This window comes from Mizuhopecten yessoensis, unplaced genomic scaffold (genome assembly GCF_002113885.1).
Source record: "Mizuhopecten yessoensis strain PY_sf001 unplaced genomic scaffold, ASM211388v2 scaffold371, whole genome shotgun sequence".
Lineage (NCBI taxonomy): Eukaryota > Metazoa > Mollusca > Bivalvia > Pectinida > Pectinidae > Mizuhopecten > Mizuhopecten yessoensis.
The window spans coordinates 639,613-654,945 of NW_018403513.1; the positions used below are offsets into that span (position 1 = coordinate 639,613).

The following is a 15,333-nucleotide window of genomic DNA, read 5'->3' on the forward strand; positions in this document are numbered from 1 at the left end:
GGATTGTTAGATTGTATTTTTGGAAATGTTTGCACGTTCCTATATCATCTATTTTTGTAATTAGTGAAATCATATTACCCGGTAAGCTGTGCATGGATCGATTGGGTCTGCCTTGATGTAATTTACAATGTACATATCTTTATTATGTTATATATTTTGAATTGATGTACATGTAATAACTGCACTTGCTCTTGAATGAGCCAAGAGATTGTAAAAGTACACAACTGAAATACTTATTGTAAAATTCAGCATTTTTCTGCTCAGGATTTTCTGATTGAATCTGCTTGTTATATAGTTAGAGAATCTGCCATCGACATTCCGCACTTTGCATGTGCAAAAGTAGATTAAATGAAAACATATTTACGAAGGAACATTATCCGCAATTTCTGAGTTTTCAAGAGACCTTTATGTCATTCTTACAGTTGGAATATAGTCAAAATATGAGGTATTTCTTATGAGGAAAAATATAATATAAAAATCTAGATGTTCCACTCATCAAATCCAATATTTTTAAATGCATATAAATATTGTTACAGTTCTAGTAGACAGGGTCCATTGTCAATGAAGATGTAGTTTTAGCTCAATTCTTAAGATAATTCATTTAGAATTTGGAGGTTTTGAGTTCAAATCCCACTTTACATTTAAACTTCAAGTTATTTCATGGTATATCAATCACTGTTGTTGGCCCAGATCTTAAAGTGCAGTGGTCTGAATGTTGGAGGGAACAAGAGTGCCCGGAGAATACCCATGTGGTTGGGCAATTGGGGAAACGAACCCTGGCTGCCTTGATGAAAGGCAAGTGTGCTTTCCACTGTGCTACCCGACCACCCAAAATCCCATGTTGCCATGGTTTTCTAATGATTTGTCCCTCTAACCACCATGTATATGTTCCCACTAGTCATCAGCTACAGGGATCTGTCCAGGTCAGCGACACATATACAATTAATACTTATTCTGCACATTGTCAATACATACATTGTAGGTTAAAGTACTTTCACTTCCATCCAACTGTTAGAGATAACCTGATGACATATATCCTGTATCAGACTGAGCAAGCATGTTCATGATTGGTCGAGATAGTCAACTTGTGTACTACATCTGATTGGTATAAGTGGGAGAGTTTTTAAACAAAACTTCCTGATATAGGAGGAAGTTTGAAAGAAGAACAGCTACAGAACCTAGCTAGCTAATTCAAAAGGCTATATACACATCATATACACATATATACACACATATATATACTGAGCTTGAGGCATCCTGCAAACACCTATACTGGTTAATCAGGATCTTGACATTTGGCACAATCACAGTTGTATGACCTTCACAAATTAGACTGAATGACTGGCTTCTGAAATGCTGTCACAGGCATGATATTATGGTTCATAAAAATGTACTATCATAAAAATTTATATTAGGAATAAAATTTAATGAAATGAAAAAAAGAAAAAATACATTCAAGCGACCAATTCTCCAGTGCCATGGGCTTTTTGATGCTGATATGTAGTCCAGTAATAACCATGATCATTCAATTGAATACTAAGTATTTAGAATTTGAATTTGAAGATTGTTAATTATTAACGGAACTATTATTCAGTAGAGCAGAAATAAGTATTTTTTGTTATTGTGCAAAAATCACACTACACAAATTAAGATATATTATGTACTACGCATATTATTTTATAATTTTACCCAAATCAAACCTAACTCTAGATCTTTAAATTTCAGTTTTAGTTATATTTTCAAAAGGTTGCTGTTTTTCCAGGAGCAAAGCATTCCAACTAACATGGGCCCCTGTGAAGGTATCAGATGAATGGTTGTCTGGTAAAACAATGTTACGCTTTGTTTCTACTTACAATGGTTATACAATGTACCTGTATACCTACATCCTCCGCAAGCGAAACAGTATGCATGCTGTGTATAACATTTTTTCTTTAACCAATTTACCATAGAAAACAAATTCTCGTCAGATATCTCTTAAATCTTGAGATCCTTGTACAAAATACTTTTAGAATCACCCAGGTTGTGTCTGCACAGATCATAAAACCAGGGTCAAAGAAATTTATTTTCGGGAAATGTTAAGACACTGCCTCTTGGAGTAATGACATTTTATGGTTTTGTGCCAGGAATATACCTCCGGGAGAGTTCTGATGGAGATCAATGGCCCCAAGTTTCCTGCAGAGATAGAAGTAATGGCCGATATCTCATACCAAAATTGATCATTATTTCACCGTACTACAGTACAGTGAAACCTACATTAATTGAATAGACATAAAAGCAATGAAGACTAGATTTGTCTTTTTGATTTAGCCAGATATACTGCGTTCAACTTCTGGGATGTCATATTTATAATATAAGTACACAAGCAGGAAATGTTTGTAAATAAAAGCAAATAGTCGTAAGAGAATATTCAAGGTTCTGTTACGAAAGAAGAAATTAAGGTTTTCTTAAGAGTTCAGGAATGTTCAAGGTAATTATAATTATTGTTCAACAATTTAGGAGCTACATTATGTCACAAGTTCAAGGTAGACTTGTTAGACAAGAGACTGTCCAAGGTTTCTAAATGCAAGAGCTAAGAAATCGTCTATAAACATAAGAGAAAATTTGACATCCTGTATTTAGGTAATATAAAACAAGGAAAATGTGATAAAAATGTTTCATTAAGTTTACAAATGTATGTTAATACTTCCTAAAAACTACTGCTATATGAAGGATTGCCCTGGAATTTGCAGATTTATATTGAGAAAGTGTCATAAATTTAACTAAATAGAGAGAAGGGCTTAGAATTACATGTACTTTTCAGGGAAATCAAAACTTACTGATGGAAATTAGAATGTATTTTATCATGTTGAGCATGTGTGTGTTGTTTGCCTTGTTATCTTTGGTATAAACTGTACATCTGATAGTTGAGAGAACTTTTAAAAGGGTCAAGTGTAGAGATATGCAGTCAGACACGTCTTTAAAAATGTGCTTGGTTGATATAATAAAAAATGTGAGGTTTTGAATTTAAGACGATGCTTGAATTGTAATATATGCTACAATGATTTTTAATGAGAAATTAAGAAATTTTGTATTAACAACAATTGAACAGAGTGATGGACAATCTGTCCAATAAAATACAGGGACCTGAAATGTTTTTACAGTAATATATACAACCAGGCGTCTATCTGTCAATATTTCTTAAGTCTAGATTTAAAGGATTAGAGGAAACTCTGGTTATTCTCATATATGTCATCATTAGGAGTAGCATTTTTACAGAAAGTTCATCTAAACCCCTTAAACGTGTAGAATAACTCTGAACACTTTAGTTTAGGTCCAAATATATCTGTAACAAATCTTAGGTCCCTATGCAACAAAATATTCAGCTAAGGTAATATGCATGTTCGATTCAACTTTTTTGTGTCTATATACTGGTATATAGAACATGAAATTTGGTTTGAACACAACTTCATATATTTTTTTTTAGTAAATCTGTTATAATTAAGCCTAATGCCAATATAATTAGTGATATATGCTTCTAATTAATGACACTACACCATATTTCTTCCCATTTACAATTTATACACTGGGTTAACTCATTCATCCCTGAAATTTCATAATGAACCATTTCAACCTTTTAATTGGAAGAGTTCAAATGTGTCTTCAGGGGTGAATGAGTTAATTAGTTGCCATCAGAAATGGTAATTGATTAGTATGGAAATAAATGTGTTAGAAATGATAAAGAAGACATTTACACTTAACAAACTGTATATATGTCTGGGGTTCTGGGCCCTGTATTGCGAGAAAATTCTCATACACGTGGATCTTCATTTAAGATTGGCTAGTGTTGGGATGGAGACTATACATAATGCAAAAAAATGCGGAGGCAAGAAATTTAAAAGCAATGGAAAGAGACTGTTTAACAAGAAATACTTCAACATGCTTTTATTGAAGGTATGAATCTTTGTATCATCTCTTCTGAAAATCCATCAATGTGAAAATAAAGTGGGTTTTAGGTTGCCGACAGACGCCATTTATATGTTTTAGTATATATGAACTTCTGATTTATGCAATGATTTGGTTTAGGATATGAACAAAATCAATTCTACTTGCAAAATCTGCTGGGAATTTTGTAATTTATGTTGAATTTGTTTTTATTTTCCCATTTTCAGGGAATGACATTGGGAACTAGAGAAGTTGTGACAAAAGAATCTTCATAACATGGGAGATACAACAAATGTGTAAAGACACAAGGTATGTATGGTATATTGGTTTACTTCATTCATCCTAAAACATCAAGCTACACGTAATTACGGGGTGCAAAATGAACATTTAATAATTTATAGCAGTTGCCGCCATGGGCACCTGAGGCTATATATTGGACTTCAGACGAAGACGAAATCTAGACATCTAGTTCTTTTAGCCCTGGTTTTGCCGGAGACAGTATGACAGTATATATACATATATAATTGTTTTACAGGGACATGCTATCTTCATGCAATGCTTTGTGTATCTTTTCTTGTCCGTTGAACATTTTAAATTCACATTCTGTTGTGAAAACTATGTGATAATTTGCCATGTAGGTAATGATTGACAAACTTTGGTGTCGTGGTACCTTAAAATGAGTGTTATAGAGTTTGGGGGTGGGTGGGTTTCTTCGTGTGTTGTAATTAGTCTTGCATGCTGTGATCTCAATTGTAATTTGTTCAAAAGCTAGGGTTGAACATCTGATCCTATATTTCACTGGGGTAGCAATCCATTTATTTATATCAAAGCACAATTTTAAAATGAAAGACGAAACCTTGTTGATGGAACTATGTTAAAGTCAGAAAGGATGTTTTATCAGTTCAAGATTAAATTTTGTACAGCGGTACCCTTTACCTTAAAACTTAAGTGGTTCAGGACATGAAGAAATCCCGGTCAAAGTGGTCAAAGTACATGCACAAATATACACAATTTGCAAAAGAATTTAAATACATTGATTGTTTGTGATTTCTTCTGCGAAAAAGCATCAAAGATACACCTTATTTGAAAATTGTATTGCATCAAAGCTATATTTATTGGCAATGTGCTGGGCGGTGATGCATGTAAACATGATGATAAAGTAAAAAAAACTGTGTGATGCTTCATACTTTAAATGTTACTGAAAAAGATAACGTTATGTAGTAAATGAATCATAAACGAGGCAGCTCATAAGTTAACGTTGATAACATTGAATTGAGGCAAACAGTTTTAACTCATTCACCCCTGAAGACACATTTGAACTCTACCAATTCAAAGGTTTGAATAGTTCATTATGAAATTTCAGGGGTGAATGTTAAGTAGCTTATAGGTGGTTATGAGAAAATTTGAAAAAAACTAAGAAATTGTTTTCAAAGTGGTGGGATGGACAAATATTAGAGACATACATGTAGCTATATTATTAGAACAATACTAAATATGTTTTGAAAAATGGAAAAGCTTTTAAGTTGTAATTAATGTTGTTTTCAAAATTTCGTCAGCAAAATGAAGGAATGGATGTTTTTTGTAGACGCCTGCAGCTATTATTAGAATGATTATATACTGTCCTGAGTTTTCAATATAAACATTGATGAAAGTGTTGTATTACTTAATTGGCAAATCATCTAATGAAATAATGCAGGGTTTATCAGAAAACGAATACTGTTGAAAATTTAGGTAGCTTGTTCATTTACTCATAGGTGTTTAACAGCGAGTTCGATCAGCTCAGTTGTATTAATTATAACCGCTAGCTATTAAGCGCAGGCAACAATGAGATCAAAATGACAGGTTGAAAATTACGGCATGTCTGGTTTAGAATTGGTGAACAAGAAAAATGGTGAGCAGCACGCCACAGCTGATCACGGGACAGTATAGACAGTCTGAGTAGGTCTATCTGAACAATTCAAAACACCACAAAGTCCCTTGACATTATCAGAGCCATGTCAGTTCCCTATTATGGGATGTTGTTTGGGATGTTATCATGTACATGACTTCAGTATTTTTTTCCCTGTCTGCTTCTAGCAATAGTCTGACAGTCTGTCTTAGTCTGGTGAGTTCACTATACGCAGATTTGGCATTCATAGATTCAAGTTTAAAATAAATTAAATAACAGTATCTTAATGACTTAAAAAAGTTAGGTTTCTATATGATTCTCCGTCCTAGAATTGTACCAATTATGATTGTGTAAGGTCCATCTCCAGTTTCAGTTGATTTAGTTAAGCCTAGTTGATGCAAAGGATTAGGAGAACTTATGCCATGGCATGTTATTTTTTTCTATTATCCATTGTCAACTTCAATTTTCCTGTACACAATTCACCATGAAGCAACCCTGTGCCAAGGAAATCCATTGGGGTATATATCGAAGGGTTTAGCTTTGAAAAAACTACTCCTTCTGATGGGGGTGATTTGAATAAAACTAATTGGCATTGAGTAAAAGGAAGTGTTCCAGCCTCTAGATCTGTTAGCTAGGGGAAAGCAGTAGGTTTTAATGGGGGAAATAGGGGTCGAGACATTATTTTACTTCAAAGCTTCAAACAGGTGAATTGTTTAAACTATTGTATAATCATGTGATGGTTTTTAGCAGTTAGCTGCTGCTGTTAAAGTGTTTTCCAGGGTTGATTTAAAATCCCAGCTGGCAATCGGGGTGGATCCTCTTTGTCTGATTGGCTTAGATATTTTCGACAAATTCTTAGTCAAGCCTTAATCAAAAGTTGCACAACAAATATTCTGACATGATGAAATAGTTGAGTTTCTGAGGTCACAAGTTACTGGAAATGTTTTAGCTTTTTGTGTCTAGTTTATATTCAGATAGCACAAGGAAAAGGTGAGCAAACAGGATCCATGGGCCTCTTGTTTTATGTTAATAGCATTTGTATGATGTATTGATGTCAAAGAAATTCACACTCTGTTGTATTACTGCTTGATAATGGAGATCAGTTGACAATAGAGGATGGTTACAATATTAATATCCTGTACCAATATTACAAACAATGAAAATGGATCCTGCAATGTCGGCTGTTGTATAATACAGATACGAGACCTATGATGAACACCTGTTGAGTGTTGCGACTAATTTATATCAGTCTCGGAGTGATCTGCTTCATCATCCAATTCCCGGGTAATGCTTTGATCATGAATTATTATGGCATGCAGTAAATTACCTACATTTTACTTAGTTTTTCTAACTTACCAATCTGTATATATGTTGGTAAACTGTCCTATTTCACTTAACGTATCTGACTGCTGTTACTTAATAATAATTGCTCTCATGATAGTTGAGTTCAGAATTGGTGCTTAATGTGAATATATACGAAATTAAATATCGCGCCAAATATAAGTCACTATGCAGTCTAACCCCATAACTGAGATAAATGGATAGGAATCATCAACTGTTAATGGATAATCCCGAATTATATCAGACCCGACAATGACAAAACAACAAGCATTAAACTGATTCTTCTAAAAGACAGATTTATATATATCATTGGAAAACTGAACGCAGCCTTCTCGGTTGTGTTGAGTTGATTCAATTGTTATTCCATTTTGAAACTTTGTAATTGAAAAGTATCCAAAACCCCTTTATTTCCCTTTAGTAGACAATGAGTAATACTTCACAGATGTTCGTGCCTATATGAGAATCTTATTACGGAGTTGATAGCTTTCTCCTCTTTCTCTTGGCCAGGAAGTCGCTTACAAACGAATATTATAACAGCAAAGTGTGAATATCTCTTACGAAAAAAAATCTGTTTTGTATTTTCTTCTTGGATTGGAATCTTTCAGTGTCCTCCGAGGGACATTTCGTATGAAATAATCAATGGTCGCTCATACTTTGTCTTCCCTTTATTGTCTCTGATCTGCGTGTATTGCGAGAAGATGTAGTGAGAAACGGTCAGATAGAATTTACACCAATCTGTGGTGTAAGTGCTATAGGTCCAGGAAATGCACTTACACATCAGGAGGTCTAGTTTCATCTTAGCCATCTTTCAGCCTTTCTCCCAACTTATTATAATATTATACATCAATTATCAATGAAATATTTCAATATTATCACTAATATAATTGGGCCTCTTGTTTAATGTTAAATATTGACAAAATATTGATGTTTAATATTTCAATATTCACATTAAGCACCAATTCTGAACTCAATATTATGAATACTAGATCAAGTCCAGGTTATACCTTTTGTATCTTAAACAAATTAACAAAATGTTCGTTATTTTTTCCTTTGTTCTTTTATATGAGGCAGGTATAAACTCTTGTGAAGAATAAGTTAGTTTAGAGAAAAAAATCATCCATGGAAAAATATTATAATAAGCTTTTTATCATAATATACGATATTTTAACTAGTGGATTCCACTGTGTACTGTTTTCCAACAAAATGTATAGGAATGTGTAGGATTTTTTTCTATAAATGCATTGTGCTTTAAACAGCGCTTTTGTTGAAGTACTAGTGCTATTTCGGCTTTGACTGGCCCATTTCAAATAAATTATCTTCATTAGATGTTGTAACTATTCAGTTGGAGACATCTTGGTGCAGCAATGGTCTACGATCAGGGCTAGTGATTACTACTGGCGTTTTGTTTTGGATACAACCCTGATAATGAAGCATTTGAACAGCTAAGCCTAACAACCGAGATCCTGACCCAGATTTACATGAAGGCCGACTCTGGGTAATGTGGTTCAAGGACAAGTTAAAGATGTATGTTACCTTACTGTGACATCAGCTCCTTAACAAAAGAGTTCCACCCTAACCCATGTGTTAAATGTATTGCGGAGAATAGTAATTTAGACTCGTTGATTTTACGTATAAACTGTACACAGGAACTGAACCATCTGGGTAATTCTGATTAATTACATTATTAAGGGAGGTAACTTAAATACACATCAGATTTATTATGTGTTTATATAGCATGTAACCTTGAATCTAACTTCTAAGTCTGGTGAAATGTCATGAGTGATTTTGTATTTTTCGTTTCCATGTCTTCAGGTTATATTGTTGTATGGTTATGACATTTCTGTGGTATAGCACTGTTTGTGTCCCTTTTGTGGCTCCATCATCTTTGCATATGTCTTTTTATGAAGCTATAATTGTTATCTGCTGTGAAGATCTATGCAAAAGCCTTGACATACATATGCACGAATGAGAAAAAATAATTTTGACATAATACATACAATTCTAGATACATTTTTTCAGCTTTTAGAAAAAGGTCTGATGAAGAGCTGTTGTTTCCTCGCATGCTGTTAGAAACATAGAATTTCCTATGCCTTCCTATTGCGGGGTCGTCGTCCACTTGGATGTTTTTACATGATTAATGAGTGGACAAACCTGTTTGTTTAGTTACTGATACAAACCTCTTTGTTTAGTTACTGATACAAACCTCTTTGTTTAGTTACTGATACAAACCTGTTTGTTTAGTTACTGATACAAACCTGTTTGTTTAGTTACTGATACAAACCTGTTTGTTTAGTTACTGATCCTGTTTGAACCTGTTTGTTTAGTTACTGATACAAACCTGTTTGTTTAGTTACTGATACAAACCCCTTTGTTTAGTTACTGATACAAACCTATTGGTTTAGTCACTGATACAAACCTATTTGTTTAGATACCGATATAAACCTGTTTGTTTAGTTACTGATACAACCCTCTTTGTTTAGTTACTGATACAAACATATTTGTTTAGTCACTGATACAAACCTGTTTGTTTAGTTACTGTTACAAACCTCTTTGTTTAGTTACTGATGCAAACCTATTTGTTTAGTCACTGATACAAACCTGTTTGTTTAGTTACTGTTACAAACCTCTTTGTTTAGTTACTGATTCAAACCTATTTGTTTAGTCACTGATACAAACCTCTTTGTTTAGTTATTGATACAAACCTATTTGTTTAGTCACTGATATAAACCTATTTGTTTAGTTACTGATACATACCTGTTTGTTTAGTTACTGATCCTGTTTGATCCTGTTTGTTTAGTTACTGATACAAATCTGTTTGTTTAGTTACTGATACAAACCTTTTTGGTTAGTTACTGATACAAACCTATTTGTTTGGTCACTGATACAAACCTATTTGTTTAGTAACTGATACAAACCTATTTGTTTAGATACCGATATAAACCTGTTTGTTTAGTTACTGATACAACCCTGTTTGTTTAGTTACTGATACAAACTTGTTTGAACCTCTTTGTTTAGTTACTGATACAAACCTCTTTGTTTAGTTACTGATACAAACCTATTTGTTTAGTCACTGATACAAACCTATTTGTTTAGTTACCGATATAAACCTGTTTGTTTAGTTACTGATATAAACCTATTTGTTTAGTTACTGATACAAACCTGTTTGTTTAGTTACTGATACAGACCTGATTTTGTCTTCAGGAGATTTTTTCTGTCTACATAGTCAGGTAGATGTCAGATTTATATCTTAATACATATGTGTGTTTATGTAAGATTTTGTACCCGAAGGCCATGATCTCTATATCTATATGATAAACCGGTGCTTTGATGTTGACTATGCATGAGACAATACACACCAGGGCTGTCCTGGCTGATAAGAAATAGACATCATATATCTATATAGCTAGCTACCACACAGTGTATCAGAAAAGTATAAGCAGCTCATTTATTCATGTCTAAGGACAACTTACGAGATTAGAATGTTATAAGTAAATATATAATGTATGACAAACCATACAGCAAGTGTGAGGAACGAGGTGTTACAGATAGCATGGGCAACATTATGTGTTTTAATAATACAAGTTTAATGTAAGGCCGAACAAAATTATATAACTGTGGAGGAGTTACATCCAGAAGAAAGTTAGGCTAGGTACATGAAGGTAGGCATTTTTTTATCAGAAGTTTTTATGTCGTGTCAATATGTAGAACAAAACCTGGTTTAATGAGTACTTGTCTTAAAATAGACATAAATGTACACTCTCTTGTGTTTTGTGTTTTACGTTAATGGACAGATGTAAAATTAAAGTTGACCTAATTACAGTGAATTTGGTTTTTTAATTATTTTATTGACTACTTTTTATTCAGGTTAAATATTTATACAGCTACTATATATATATATATTAAAAGCTAAACTACTGGACTGTTATCTCTGGAGTCTAAATCTTGACCTTACATCAAAAAGACAGATTATTCTTGCTCTAGTGATAAAAAGATGTTATACATAAGAGAGTTTATACCATTTACCTGGCTTCCAGCAAGTTAACGTATCATTGGGACTGTGTACAAACGCTAAGGTAATGGGTCACTATTATTTTATAGGGGGACATTGTGTGGTAAAAAGTAAAATGCCTAAAAAATACTTTCCACAACCAAGATTGGACAAAATTTTAGTTTTAAATACCATAGTTAAAGTTGCTCTATCAAAATTTGTTGAATTTTGGTAAAAAGACAGTTGAATGTTTTTCTTTTTACTGATTTGAAATTGTTTTAACAAATTTTATTATATATAAACAAACATATATAAATGGATAAGATAACAGGCTAGGCCTATATCAATCTTCTCCATGATGGTGTAAGTATGATATTATATATATACATGTAATTAATAAGCTATTTATATTATTGTATTCAATTCATACACTCAGTCATACATTCATACAATTAACTACTTACACTCTCTATACACACTCATGTCAATACTCATTCACTCTATGATATTTACAATATTATCTAATTGACTAGCAACTATCAACAATTATGATTGAATTAGGTTAATTACAGCAAATAATTCATTTAATTATATATACATGCTAAAAACATATATAATAGTTTGATAATATTTAAACATTTAGTTACATCATCCTAACCGTTTAGATGCATTGGTGTACTTTTCAACATTAGACAAAATCAGTATATTTATTTCGGAAGGTAAGTCAGTACTCCCAGATGTCAAAAGTTGAACATTTCAGTATCCAGCTATGGTAAAGATATCATGGTTTAAGTTCCTGGAATTAGAGTAATTTGGACAAGTGAAGAAGAAGTGTTCAGAATTTTCAATTGGATGACCACATGAACAGGAAGAATCAGGAGAAAGATGATTTCAAATTAAAACAAAATGAGTATACTAAATCTATGAGTCTTGCTCCAAGAAATGAGATTTGGCAAAGATGTATATCTCAGGTTTAGTTGGTTGTTATATTATATATCAGTATTTGATGTTAGTACATATATTCCTTAAAATATCAAATTTCCATTATTGGACTGAGCTGACTGAGCTGAACAGGCTCCTGACTTCGATCTGTGGGGAGACTCAGGGGAGATGTGTTTAGATCTGGGGAGACTCGGGGGAGGTGTGTTTAGATCTAGGGAGACTCAGGGGAGAGGTGTTTAGATCTGGAGAGACTCAGGGGCGATGTGTTTAGATCTAGGGAGACTCAGGGGCGCTGTGTTTAGATCTGGGGAGACTCAGGGGCGATGTGTTTAGATCTGGAGAGACTCAGGAGAGATGTGTTTAGATCTGGAGAGACTCGGGGGGGATGTGTTTAGATCTGGGGAGACTCAGGGGAGATGAGTTTAGATCTGGGGAGACTCAGGGGCGATGTGTTTAGATCTGTGGAGACTCAGGGGAGATGTGTTTAGATCTAGGGAGACTCGGGGGAGATGTGTTTAGAGCTAGGGAGACTCAGGGGCGATATGTTTAGATCTGGGGAGACTCGGGGGAGTTGTGTTTAGATCTAGGGAGACTCAGGGGAGAGGTGTTTAGATCTGGAGAGACTCAGGGGCGATGTGTTTAGATCTAGGGAGACTCAGGGGCGCTGTGTTTAGATCTGGGGAGACTCAGGGGATATGTGTTTAGATCTGGAGAGACTCATGGGAGGTGTGTTTAGATCTGGAGAGACTCGGGGGGGATGTGTTTAGATCTGGGGAGACTCAGGGGGGATGTGTTTAGATCTGGAGAGACTCGGGGGAGATGTGTTTAGATCTGGGGGGACTCAGGGGAGATGTGTTTAGATCTGGAGAGACTCATGGGAGGTGTGTTTAGATCTGGAGAGACTCGGGGGAGATGTGTTTAGATCTGGGGAGACTCAGGGGAGATGTGTTTAGATCGATTGTGCTGTTCATTAGGATTCTGTTGTTGTATATATGTTTCAAGGTCACTGAGGTCAACCTTTTCTGAATCAAGTAAAATGGTTGTCGTTGAGATACATTAATTATGTCTGTGAAATTGTAAGGTCTTGGGGATAAAAAAAATATGAAAATATAAAAAAAGTTGGACAGACAATATGGATTTTAAATGATAATAAGTACACATGAACCAGGTCGTTGTGCCCTGATAAGACTGCAGGGCGAGGCTTGACCAAGTTTACACTCCCACTTTATATAAACTGCTGACAGCAGATATTTCATTCTCAAAGCCAGTCCAAATGTAGATTGAAAGCAAGTGTATAAATTGTCAAGGATCCCCCCCCCCCCCCCCCCCCCCCCCCCCCCCCCCCCCCNGACTTGACAAAGGCATTAACTCCAGGCAGCTCTGAGTGTGAGTACCCTGTAAAGACAATATGTAGTTAAGGTCTTGTTCCTAATTAAATTCTTGAAGGGTTTTAGCAGTTCTTGATATGCATAATACATCAAAGTTTAGGTTTGTTTAAATTACTATATCATATTATCGAGTCTTGTACTATGACTGAAAAAAATAACGCTGTGCAAATATATTCAACATAGCTGTTTCATACTGTAGTAAAAAGATACTTTTTACAAAAAATAAAGTAAGCGTTCTTTGATCTACAGCCGTCGTTGACTACCTACCTTGCTGCTTATGTTATAACAAACATGGCACATAGAAATGGACAGTATTAGTTATCTACATTTCAGACATGTTATTTTTATAGAATCATACTTTCATAATGTCCTTTATCATCGTCTGACTGTCTACGCTCTGACTAGCCCTCCACCAGTGCATCATAGGTTCGAGGCCTTATGATGGACCAGTCGCCAGGTACTTGGTTGAGGTCCGTGTTTTTCCTCTGAGTATTCTGTTTTTCTCCACCACAAATACCTGACACCTCTGTAAATGACCATAGCTGTTAATAGGACGTAAAACAAATAGGAACCAAACATGATCAGTCTACTTAAATATTTTCTTATCTTTCTGGTTCAGATATCTAGAAGATTCTCTTTTGCATTATAGGACACTTTAACTCATTCACCCCTAAAGACACATTTGAATTCTTCTAATTCACAGGTTGGAACAGTTCAATATGAAATTTCAGGGGTGAATGAGTTTAAAAAATGAAACACTAGTTTGACTGCACGTTTGCATCACTTAAGCTTCAAATACGCTACCGTTCGGCTTAGACTCAAGATCTATTGATTGGACTGTGTGTGGTGCAGGAACTTAGTACCTTTTCTGTGCTTTAGCTGGTTTGCCTCTATTTTCTTTTAGTGTAAATTCTTGACAAAGAGCCTTTTGTTTTGAAGTCTCCTCATTATCTGCTCTTTTTGTCTTGTTGTGTTGACATTTTCGTTCTGATTTCGCCATTTGTATTGATACTATTTGTGGATTTTTTCTCTGTCTTACTGGAGTTCAGGCATTCAATCCTAACACCTATTCTGGAAGGGGCACCCACGCTCACCATCTCCGGCAATACACTGTGTCGATTCTCTTTTATCTCTGGCATTAGCCTGGTGTAATTCAACTCCGATGCTGTTTAATTCTTCGCTAAGGGAGCTTGAGAAAACGATTGATTTGTAATTTAGTGTTGTCCCTCTTGGGTTTAATTTGATCCTTTATTCCCAAAATGATGATGCCCTTTGTCTAGTTATGAATTAAAGATTTAAAAATGATATTTTAATGAATTTAAATAATCTTTTTTAAGATTTTGAGATATGTCTAATTTTTACGCTTCTTTCTGACAGAGTCCATAGTGTACACCCACCTGGTTTTAAATCCGTTCAGAGGCAGATAGTACATGCTCTTTATGCCCTTGTTATTTGTAAGAAATTTAATGCGCAGTAGGGAATAGTTCATGAAAGATTTCACAGATTCATAAGGTTTGGTAAAATTAATACAAATGTACTATAGGAAAATAGAAAAACATTCTAAAGTGCTTGAATTCTTTGTTAATGTACAAACTATTAGAAAAACACAGTCTGTCTGTATACATGTACAGTAAGTGTGTGTTGAGCTGGTACATAGGATCTCTGTCTGTATACATGTACAGTAAGTGTGTGTTGAGCTGGTACATAGGATCGCTGTCTGTATACATGTACAGTAAGTGTGTGTTGAGCTGGTACATAGGATCTCTGTCTGTATACATGTACAGTAAGTGTGTGTTGAGCTGGTACATAGGATCGCTGTCTGTATACATGTACAGTAAGTGTGTGTTGAGCTGGTACATAGGATC

At 34.6% G+C, this 15,333-nt stretch overlaps 1 protein-coding gene across 2 annotated transcripts in view; it reads left to right on the forward strand.

Moving 5' to 3' along the window:
* LOC110447083 overlaps positions 1 to 15,333 on the forward strand; it is a 134,518-nt gene that overhangs the window by 8,876 nt on the left and 110,309 nt on the right. For both annotated transcript variants that reach the window (XM_021492530.1, XM_021492538.1), the window contains exon 2: positions 4,149 to 4,230. The gene's annotated coding sequence lies outside the window, so the exon portion shown is untranslated. The remainder of the gene's footprint in view (positions 1 to 4,148; positions 4,231 to 15,333) is intronic.